This window comes from Bos grunniens, chromosome 15 (genome assembly GCF_055505025.1).
Source record: "Bos grunniens cultivar Pamir isolate PY7600 chromosome 15, Bosgru_T2T1.0, whole genome shotgun sequence".
In the NCBI taxonomy this organism is placed as follows: domain Eukaryota; kingdom Metazoa; phylum Chordata; class Mammalia; order Artiodactyla; family Bovidae; genus Bos; species Bos grunniens.
The window spans coordinates 33035773-33046746 of NC_141179.1; the positions used below are offsets into that span (position 1 = coordinate 33035773).

General features: G+C 42.0%; 1 long non-coding RNA gene across 4 annotated transcripts in view; it reads left to right on the forward strand.

The window, feature by feature from the left end:
* LOC147357621 (uncharacterized) overlaps window positions 1-10521 on the forward strand; it is a 109367-nt gene extending 98846 nt beyond the window's left edge. For all 4 annotated transcript variants that reach the window (XR_015141466.1, XR_015141467.1, XR_015141468.1 and 1 more), the window contains one exon: window positions 10144-10521. This is a non-coding gene — a long non-coding RNA (uncharacterized LOC147357621). The remainder of the gene's footprint in view (window positions 1-10143) is intronic.
* Window positions 10522-10974: the final 453 nt, after the last annotated feature.

Genomic DNA, 10974 nt, shown 5'->3' on the forward strand with positions numbered 1-10974 from the left:
CCAAGGAATCTTCCCGACCCAGGGATCACACCGCTGCCTCTTATACAGATTGCAAACGTGATAAGTATGGTACAGATATGTAGGGGCTTAGGGGCCAAAGAGTCCAAAATTCAGTGCTTGGATGCAATCTCAAAAATGACAGAATGATCTCTGTTCGTTTCCAAGGCAAACCATTCAATATCACAGTAATCCAAGTCTATACCCTGACCAGTAATGCTGAAGAAGCTGAAGTTGAACGGTTTGATGAAGATCTACAAGACCTCTTAGAACTAACACCCAAAAAAGATGTCCTTTTATTATAGGGGACTGGAATGCAAATGTAGGAAGTCAAGAAACACCTGGGGTAACAGGTAAATTTGGCCTTGGAATACAGAATGAAGCAGGGCAAAGGCTAATAGAGTTCTGCCAAGAGAACGCACTGGTCATAGCAAACACCCTCTTCCTACAACACAAGAGAAGACTCTACCCATGGACACCACCAGATGGTCAACACTGAAATCAGATTGATTATATTCTTTGCAGCCAAAGATGGAGAAGCTCTATACAGTCAGCAAAAACAAGACCAGAAGCTGACTGTGGCTCAGATCATGAACTCCTTATTGCCTAATTCAGACTTAAATTGAAGAAAGTAGGGAAAAACACTATACTGTTCAGGTATGACCTAAATCAAATTCCTTATGATTATAAAGTGGAAGTGAGAAATAGATTTAAGGGACTAGATCTGATAGATAGAGTGCCTGATGAACTATGGACCGAGGTTCGTGATATTGTACAGGACACAGGGATCAAGACCATCCCCATGGAAAAGAAATGCAAAAAAGCAAAATGGCTGTCTGGGGAGGCCTTACAAATAGCTGTGAAAAGAAGAAAAGTGAAAAGCAAAGGAGCAAAGGAAAGATATAAGCATCTGAATGCAGAGTTCCAAAGAATAGCAAGGAGATAAGAAAGCCTTCTTCAGCAATCAATGCAAAGAAATAGAGGAAAACAACAGAATGGGAAAGACTAGAGATCTCGTCAAGAAAATTAGAGATATCAAGGGGACATTTCATGCAAAGATGGGCTCTATAAAGGACAGAAATGGTATGGACCTAACAGAAGCAGAAGATATTAAGAAGAGGTGGCAAGAATACACAGAAGAACTGTACAAAAAAGATCTTCACGACCAAGATAATCAAGATGGTATGATCACTCACCTAGAGCCAGACATCCTGGAATGTGAAGTCAAGTGGGCCTTAGAAAGCATCACTATGAACAAAGCTAGTGGAGGTGATGGAATCCTAGTTGAGCTATTTCAAATCCTGAAAGATGATGCTGTGAAAGTGCTGCCTCAATATGCCAGCAAATATGGAAAACTCAGCAGTGGCCACAGACTGAAAAAGGTCAGTTTTCATCCCAATCCCAAAGAAAGGCAATGCCAAAGAATGCTCAAACTACCGCACAATTGCACTCATCTCACACGCTAGTAAAGTAATGCTCAAAATTCTCCAAGCCAGGCTTCAGCAATACATGAAGTGTGAACTTCCAGATGTTCAAGCTGGTTTTAGAAAGGGCAGAGGAACCAGAGATCAAATTGCCAACATCTGCTGGATCATCAAAAAAGCAAGAGAGTTCCAGAAAAACATCTATTTCTGCTGTATTGACTATGCCAAAGCCTTTGACTCTATGGATCACAATAAACTGTGGAAAATTCTGAAAGAGATGGGAATACCAGACCACCTGACCTGCCTCTTGAGAAACCTGTATGCAGGTCAGGAAGCAACAGTTAGAACTGGACATGGAACAACAGACTGGTTCCAAATAGGAAAAGGAGTACGTCAAGGCTGTATATTGTCATCCTGCTTATTTAACTTACATGCAGAGGACATCATGAGAAACGCTGGGCTGAAGGAAGCACAAGCTGGAATCAAGATTGCCGGGAGAAATATCAATCACCTCAGATATGCAGATGACACCACCCTTATGGCAGAAAGTGAAGAGGAACTAAAAAGCCTGTTGATGAAAGTGAAAGAGAAGAGTGAAAAATTTGGCTTAAAGCTCAACATTCAGAAAACGAAGATCATGGCATCTGGTCCCATCACTTCATGGGAAATAGATGGGGAAACAGTGGAAATAGTGTCAGACTTTATTTTTTGGGGCTCCAAAATCACTGCAGATGATGATTGCAGCCATGAAATTAAAAGACACTTACTCCTTGAAAGAAAAGTTATGACCAGCCTAGAGAGCATATTCAAAAGCAGAGACATTACTTTGCCAACAAAGGTCCATCTAGTCAAGGCTGTGGTTTTTCCAGTAGTCATGTATGGATGTAAGAGTTGGACTGTGAAGAAAGCTGAGCGCTGAAGAATTGATGCTTTTGAACTGTGGTGTTGGAGAAAACTCTTGAGAGTCCCTTGGACTGTAAGGAGATCCAACCAGTCCATTCTAAAGGAGATCAATCCTGGGTGTTCTTTGGAAGGACTGATGCTAAAGCTGAAACTCCAATACTTTGGCCACCTCATGAGAAGAGTTGGCTCATTGGAAAAGACTCTAATGCTGGGAGGGATTGGGGGCAGGTGGAGAAGGGGACGGCAGAGGATGAGATGGCTGGATGGTATCAAGGACTCAATGGACCTGAGTTTGAGTGAACTCCAGAAGTTGGTGATTGACAGGGAGGCCTGGCATGCTGCAGTCCATGGGGTCGCAAAGAGTCAGACACGACTTAGCGACTGAACTGAACTGAACTGAACTGAGGGGTCAAATAGATGGGGAAACGGTGGAAACTGTGGCTGACTTTATTTTTCTGGGCTCAAAAATCACTGCAAATGGTGACTGCAGCCGTGAAATTAAAAGACATTTGCTCCTTGAAAGGAAAGTTATGAATAACCTAGACAGCATATTAAAAAGCAGAGACATTACTTTGCCAACAAAGGTCAATCTAGTCAAAGCTATGGTTTTTCCAGTGGTCATGTATGCATGTGAGAGTTGGACTATAAAGAAAGCTGAGTGCCAAAGAATTGATGCTTTTGAACTGTGGTGTTGGAGAAGACTCTTGAGAGTCCCTTGGACTGCAAGGAGATTCAGCCAGTCCATCCTAAAGGAGATCAGTTCTGGGTGTTCATTGGAGGGACTAATGTTGAAGCTGAAGCTCCAATACTTTGCCTACCTGATGTGGAGAACTGACTCATTTGAAAAGACCCTGATGCTGGGAAAGATTGAGGGCAGGTGGAGAAGGGGACAACAGAGGATGAGATGGTTGGATGGCGTCACCAACACAATGGACGTAGGTTTGGGAGGACTCCAGGAGTTGGTGAGGGACAGGGAGGCCTGGCGTGCTGCGGTTCATGGGGTCACAAAGTGTCGGACACGACTGAGTGACTGAACTGAACTGAAGAGGGACACATCAGAAGACACTTAATCCAGAATGCAGATGAATCAGGAATGGCCCCCCTGACAAGATCCCGTTTACCTTAAAAGAAAAGCATGAACTCACAAGAGTGCAGGTAGATAGGAGTCATGTGTGTGAAAGTTTTGAGGTAGAAAGGAGAAAGTGTATTGAAGGTAACAGAAGGCCGGTGTGGTTAGGATAGAATAATAGCCAGTATTAATTTGGCATTTGATGTACAAGGCCATGTTCAAAGCAGTTGACACATTTCAATTTTTTTTTTAACCTTCACATTAAGTCTTTGATAAGGTAATTGAGAACACAGAGGAGTTAAGTAACTTTCCCAGGGTCACACAGCTAGGACATAACATAACTGGGATATAAGCCAAGACAGCCTGGCTCCAATCCCTGCCCTCTGAACACAGCATCAAACTTCAGAGATAGCATAGGGAGGGCAGATGAGGACCATATCACACCATTCAGGAAGAGGAGACAGAAGATTGCAAGTCAATGTAGACCACACTGAAAGTTCAGTACAGCACCTAGGTCTGCTACATACTAATTTCAATCCTTTTCTCCATATGAAAATTGGGGAATCCACTTAGACTCTAGGGTTCCCAGGTGGCCTAGTGGTAAGAATCTGCCTACCAATGCAGGTGATGTAAGAAAGGTGGCTTTGTTCCCTGGCTCAGGAAGATTCCCTGCAGTAGGAAATGGCAACCTACTCCAGTATTCTTGCCTGGAAAATTCCATGGACAGAGGAGCCTGGTGGGCCACAGTCCATGGGGTCGCAAGGAGTCTGACACAACTGAGCGTGCACACAGAGAATCCAGCTCCAGGTTACACACTGGAGAAATATAGGAAGCAGTCCAATTAGTCCAAGGGCTAATAATTCCCTTCCCCCATAACTTTGAGGCAAAGAAGAGGTTTGTGTGGGATGGAGAGCTGAAGGATTCATACAGCAAGGTTCACGTGAAGTGGCCTGCAGGAATCATTAGGGTCTAGATGAAAAAAAAACCAAAACCAATGGAATGGTTGTCCATGCCTTTTAATTCTTTTGTTTTTTTCAGCATGCACTTATCATGTATCTTCTCCCTGCCTGATTTTCTGCTAGAAGCTGAAGCTAGGGCAGTGAATTGGACAAGTGAAATAGAAACCAGCATAAGCAAGGGGACGGGATGCATGTGAGAAAGTCTGTGACTGTGGGTGACAAAGAAGAGACTAGCTGGCACCCAAGGGTCATGGGGAAAGTTAATTGGAGCTGGGCTTCGGAGATGGGAAATGAGGACAGGGAGATAAAGCAAGTGATTGTTCAAGGTTCTATCAGAGTTGAATGGGATTTCTCTTCTTCCTAACTGATAATGAGAAGCCCTCACTAGTTCTTGGGTAGGAAAGAAAAACAATTTGTTTCTAGAATGCTTTGTCTGGCAGCTCTGCACAGGCCACACTGGATAGCAAAGAGACCCAAATGTTAGTACAATGTTAGGGTGGGCAGGAGAAGCGAGGAACAGAGAAGTAGATCTGAATGCCATTTACTGTTTTTAACATTTTTTGAATGATTTTTTTGAAGTAGAGCTGATTTACAATATTTTATTAGTTTCAGGGGTACCACATAGTGATTCAATAATTTTGTAGATTACACTCCATTTAAAGTTATAAAATATTGGCTGTATTCCTGGTTTTATAAAATATATCTTTGTAGCTTATTTATCCTACACAGAGCAGTTTTGATCTGTTAGTTTCCTGCCCATATCTCGCCCCTCCCCTGCCCTATCCCATTTATTTAAAATGGTCTTTTAAAAACTACCTTATTTTATAGTCAAGAATAGTTGGTTAACAATGTTGTGTTAGTTTCAGGTGTGCAGCAAAGCAATTCAGTTAGACATGTATCTGTTCTTTTTCAAAATCTTTCCCCATTTAGGTTATTTAAAAATATTGGGTAGAGTTCCCTGTGCTGTACAGAAGGTCCTTGTTGATGATCTATTTTATATACAGTAAGTGTGCAGATGCTAATTCCTAATTTATCCCTTCTCCCCTACCCTTTCCCTTTGGTAACTCTTAAATTCATTTTTGAATTCACTGAGTCTGTTCTTGTTTTGTAAATAACTTCATTTGTATCATTTTTTAGATTCCACATATAAGTGATATCATATGATATGTCTTTGTCTGACTTCATTTAGTATGATACTCTCTAGGTTCATCCATGGTGCTGCAAATGGCATTATTTCATTTTTATGACTGAGTACTATTCCTTTGTATATATGTACCAGATCTTTATCCATGCATGTGTCAATGGATTTAGGCTGTTCCCATGTCTTGGCTACTGTAAATAGTGCTGCTCTGAACATTAGGGTGCATTTATCTTTTTGAATTAGAATTTTCATCTTTTCTGGATATATGTCCAAGAGTTGTAACTCTATTTTTAGTTTAAGGAACCTCCATAGTGGCTGTACCAACTTATATTCCTACCAGCAGTGTAGCAGGGCTCCTTTTTCTCCACACCCTCTCCAGCATTTATTGTTTGTAGACTTTTTGATGATGGCCATTCTGACTGTGTAAGGTGAGATACCTCATTGCTGTTTTGCTTTGCACTTCTCTAATAATTAGTGATGTTGAGCATCTTTTCATGTGCTTTTTGGCCTTCTGTATGTCTTTGGAGAAATGTCTGTTTAGATCTTCTGCCCATTTTTTGATTGGGTTGCCTGTTAAATATAATTTACTCTTATTTCTCACTTTTCTTACATACTCTTTAAAATTGTAAATTAGGTTGTCCTCTCATACTTGGAAATCAAGGGTAAACCAGCTTCTCTTGGTCTCTAAAAGTAGACAAGATTTCTGGTTGATAGCTCGGATCAGTTTTATTAACCCAAAACTACCTCTCAACTTGGCACCTCTTCAGCCAGAAACAAACATATTATTCACCCTGGATTGTCCTGAAAGGGGTAAGAGAAATGAGTGTAATTTAAGGAGACGGTCCTTAATTAAAGGAGCCACTTGGTAAACTTCAATGGCTGCCTTGTTTTGGCTAGGCAATTTTTTTAAATTTTAATATACTTTTCCAAATCTTCTTGTTTGTTGGAGAGTTTATCATAGTTGGCTTTTACCTGGTAAATTTTTATTTAATCTGTGGCGGATGCTGTGTCAGGTTGACCAGATTTCAGGATAGGCATTGTATCCTCCTGCCAAAGCAGTGAATGCAGCCCGTTGTGTGGTGAGTTCTCAGCGTGACACAGTACCCAGGATTTCAGTGCAGCCAGAGGGGTGAATAGGGTAGATTTTTTTATTTGCATGCACAAAGTCTCCCTCCTCCAACTACCCGTCTGAGTGGGCTTTCCTCCACTCCACATGTATATTTTCACTATTAACCTAATGTCACACATTTTGTCGGTTTCCATTATATTATGTGTGGGTAGAGATGCTGTAGCAATGAGTGACTGCTGCATGTAGTCAAACAGATCAATCCAGAATGATCATATGATTTTAGTGAACACCCTGCATCACCACTTACCACTTGCAGAACTGAGGGAGTGTCTGTGTGTGTATACACACACACACACACACATACAAAATCTGGTTTCGCCCCCAACATTTTTTCCCCTGTGGCATTGCAGAACTCTGGAACCGAAAGGAATTTACAGATGGGAAAGTTTATCTGCATTATTTAAAGACAAAGAAACTGAGGCCTAGACAGGAAAGGGGGCCAGATGCCACAGGCCACAGAGCTAGTAAGGAAGTTCAGGGATTGGAATACAGATTTCCAGATCCTGGCCTCTCTGTGTATCTCACCATGTTAAATCCTCATACTTGATTCTTAAAGAAACATGGATCTTCAAGACTGGAGACCCATGTGAAAAAGCACATGAAAAGATACTCAACATCACTAATTATTAGAGAACTGTGACTTCCCTGGTGGCTCAGATGGTAAAGCGTCTGCCTACAATGCAGAAGACCTGGGTTCGATCCCTGGGTTGGGAAGATCCCCTGGAGAAGGAAATGGCAACCCACTCCAGTGTTCTTGCCTGGAAAATTCCATGGACAGAGGAGCCTGGTAGGCTACAGTCCATGGGGTCGCAAAGAGTCAGACATGACTGAGCGACTTCACTTCACTTTGCAAATCAAAACTACGATGAGGTATCACCTTACGCTAGTCAGAATGGCCATCATTAAAGTCTACAAACGATAGATGCTGGGGAGGATATGGAGAAAAGGGGACTCTCCTACACTCTTGGTGACTTACAGTGCTGAAAAAAAACCCATTAATTTAGAAGTTATCTGCAAAGATATGCCTTGAACTCAGGTCTCTGGACTCCCAGACCAGAGCCATTTAACTGTTCTGTAGTAGAGGTATTGAGTGCTGTTTAGATGTACTTGGAAATGCATAGTGAAAATAGTTTTAAAAATCCCCTGAACCCTATACCCTGTAGTTCTTGGCCTGTTCAAGCCCTGACCTCATCATCTGATTGCTGTCTGTATTTTTCTTAAACATGTTGAGGAACTGTAGAGAAGTGGCTTAGAGTGTGCTGAGACAGCCCACTGATTTGATATTATAACACTTCCAGTCAACAGAGTTAATCACTTCAAATGTGCAGCTTAAGTGTATCCATTGAATGAGATCAGAATCAGTTCCTGGAAATCAGGCTTTGATAATGAGAGCTTTGCAAGGCAAGAGCCACAGTGAAGGGGAAGCAGCGCAGTGGGGTTCTAATATCTTGGTACCACGTTGCCCCTGTCAGGGTTGACTGGAAGGGAAGTGGGTATCTTGTCCTACCCTCTTTGACCTGCTCATTATAGAAGTCCCCTAGTATTTCCAAGTAGGAGCTACACAGGGCTGCCCACTTCAGAATCCTGTCCCCCATGGGTTGTCTTCCCATGGCAACCCTCTGTATGCTGGACTGTTCTTCTCTACCTACCCTCAGTACACCTTCTTCCACCCCCGCTGGCCTGTTTTGGGTTCCAGGTCTATCTTCTGCTCTCCTTTATGATGGTCAGGGGTCTCACTCACTGGTCTATTTGAGGACACTACTGTTAAAATATGGAGAATTTATCATTTGTGGGATCTGCAACTCTGTCAGTCAGCTAGGGCTGCCGTAAGTATATATAATACTTTAAACTGGGTGACTTAAACAAAAGAAATTTGTTTTCCCATAGTTCTGGAGGCTGAAAGTCCAAGATCAAGGTGCTGGCAGGGTGGACTTATCCTGGGGGTTCTCCCTTTAACTTGCAGAAGGTCACCTTCTTGTAGTATCTTTACATGGCTAAAATTTCTCTGTGCACAGGCATCCCTGGTGTCTGTCTCCTCTTATAAGGACACCAGTCATATTGGATTAGGGCCTGGCTCTTATGACCTCATTTAACCTTAGTTGTCTCCCTAAAGCTCTCACTTCCAATACAGCCGTACTGGGGATTAAGTACTATAACCTGTGAATTTTGAAGAGGCAAGACTGAGTCCATAACAGGACCACAGGTAGGTTCCTCTCTAATAGAGATGTCCGCAGCCTTATCTCAGAGCAGTAACTCTCTGACTGTGTATGTCATCTCCACAGGCAAGTGAGGAATGTGATTTGGACAGAGACCTCTACCCCTGTATACACATCTCCAAGGCTGCCTACAAATACAGCCAGATCTGAACAATTAAAGATCTGCATGCCAAATCTCCAGGTGATAGACAAGTTGAATGATAAAACCTCCTGCCCAGGTGGCATTTTCAGTAGGCTCAGAGAAATACCAAAGGGATGCGCCCAGAGTCCTCACCAGTTAGCCAGTTTCATTTTGTTTGAGGACTTGGATTTCATTTTAATTATTTAATTTTGGAATGTAGGGAGATGTATTATATATGGGTTAGTTATATATAAATGTGAGTGTTATGTATCTATGGAAATATGTTTTTTCACTCTAAGCTTTGAGAAGGTTACAGAAAGTTCATATGTTAGACTAGATGTTAGAAACCAAGGTCACCACAGTCAGGGGTATCATTGTGCATCATGAGGCCACTGACTATGCAAGTGAGCCAGGCATCTGCATTAGGCACCAGTAATAATGATAATAGTTGACTGTGAACAAACCATGATTTTTATGTCTTCACTGTGACTCTGTGAGGGTGGTGTTCTATAGAACAGGAAATGAGGCGTACTTTGCTCAGGGTCAGACAACTACTAAGTGTGGCAGGAGTACCTGTCTGATAATGAAATGCAGGTATTGTGCTCACTCTGAATAAAACACAAATACTTAGTGATGAAAAACAGGGCAAGGAACTTTCCTGGCACTCCAGTGATTAGGATTTCACCCTCTAATGCAGGGGGCTGGGTTCCATCCCTGGTTGGAAAGCTAAGATCCCACATGCCCTAGTAGCCAAAAATAAAAACATAAAACAGAAGCAATATTGTAAAAAAAATCAATAAAGACTTAAAAAAAAAAAAAAGAAAAGCAGGGATAATCCATGTTGTTGTCTCAGTGTTGCAGCATTTGAAAGATTGAGGTGATTGGTTGGAGGATAAGTTGCTGGAGAAACCCCAAAGAGACGTGACCTGAGCCAAACCTTGAAACATAAATAAAATTCAGAGAGGAACAGAGGTGGGGAAAGAGAGTATGCTAAATCGGAAGCATGTGCTGAGTCACTTCAGTCATGTCCAACTCTGCGATGCCATGGACTGTAGCCCACCAGGCTCCCTTGGTCCATGGGATTCTGTAGGCAAGAATACTGGAGTGGGTTGCCATTTCCTTCTCCAGGGGATCTTCCTGACCCAGGGATCATACCTGAGTCTCCTATGGCTCCTGTATTGCAGGCGGATTCCTTACCACTGAGCCACCGGGGAAGCAGAACTGGAGGCAGAAACGGCAAATTGAGTGGAGAGAACCAGAAGACTTTCTGGCAAGACTTTATGTAAAGGTTTGGAAATACAAATGAAGAGAGGATGTGTTCCTATTTGTCAAGACAGACTCTGGACTCCACCTTGAAGGGGAAGCAAAGCTTGTGTTGAATCTCAGAGTGGCTTGGATCTAGACTGGTCAGTTTTCACAGACAGCAGTTCACCTGCATCCAAAAAGTGAGCTTTTTAGTCAATATGTAGGAATTTGTCTATTGAAACTGTTTTAATAGCAAATAGCCACTAGCCCTTCTGCTTACTGAAAAATAATAAATGTCAGGAACATAAAAAAAAAAATTTCTGTAGCTTTTTGTAGCTTTGCTGTTTCATGGGTGCAGATGGACTTGAATGGAATTGTTGTTTATTTGTGCCACAGTCTGAGTGAAAGTGTGAACCAGAAAAAACATTCTACGCAATCATTCATCTTACGTTCTCAGTAAAAAACATGCTTCGCGTTGTCAGTTCAGATTTTGAGACTCCGATGACACAGGCTCAATTACCTTGAAGTCATTGAATTCTCATCCATTAGATGAAGATGTATATGAAGATGACCTCAGAATTCATTACTTTCCAACATATGTGTCCTCTTTCTTCGTGGATTTACATGATCCACCACTTTAGTTATGTCAGTGGAGGTATCTGTGTGTTTCCAACCAAAGGCAGCTTTCTTACACATTTCTGGATCTCTTATATATAGATCTAAATGCTCACATTGCCTTTTTCCTAAACTAGATTTCTCTTCTCTTAGGA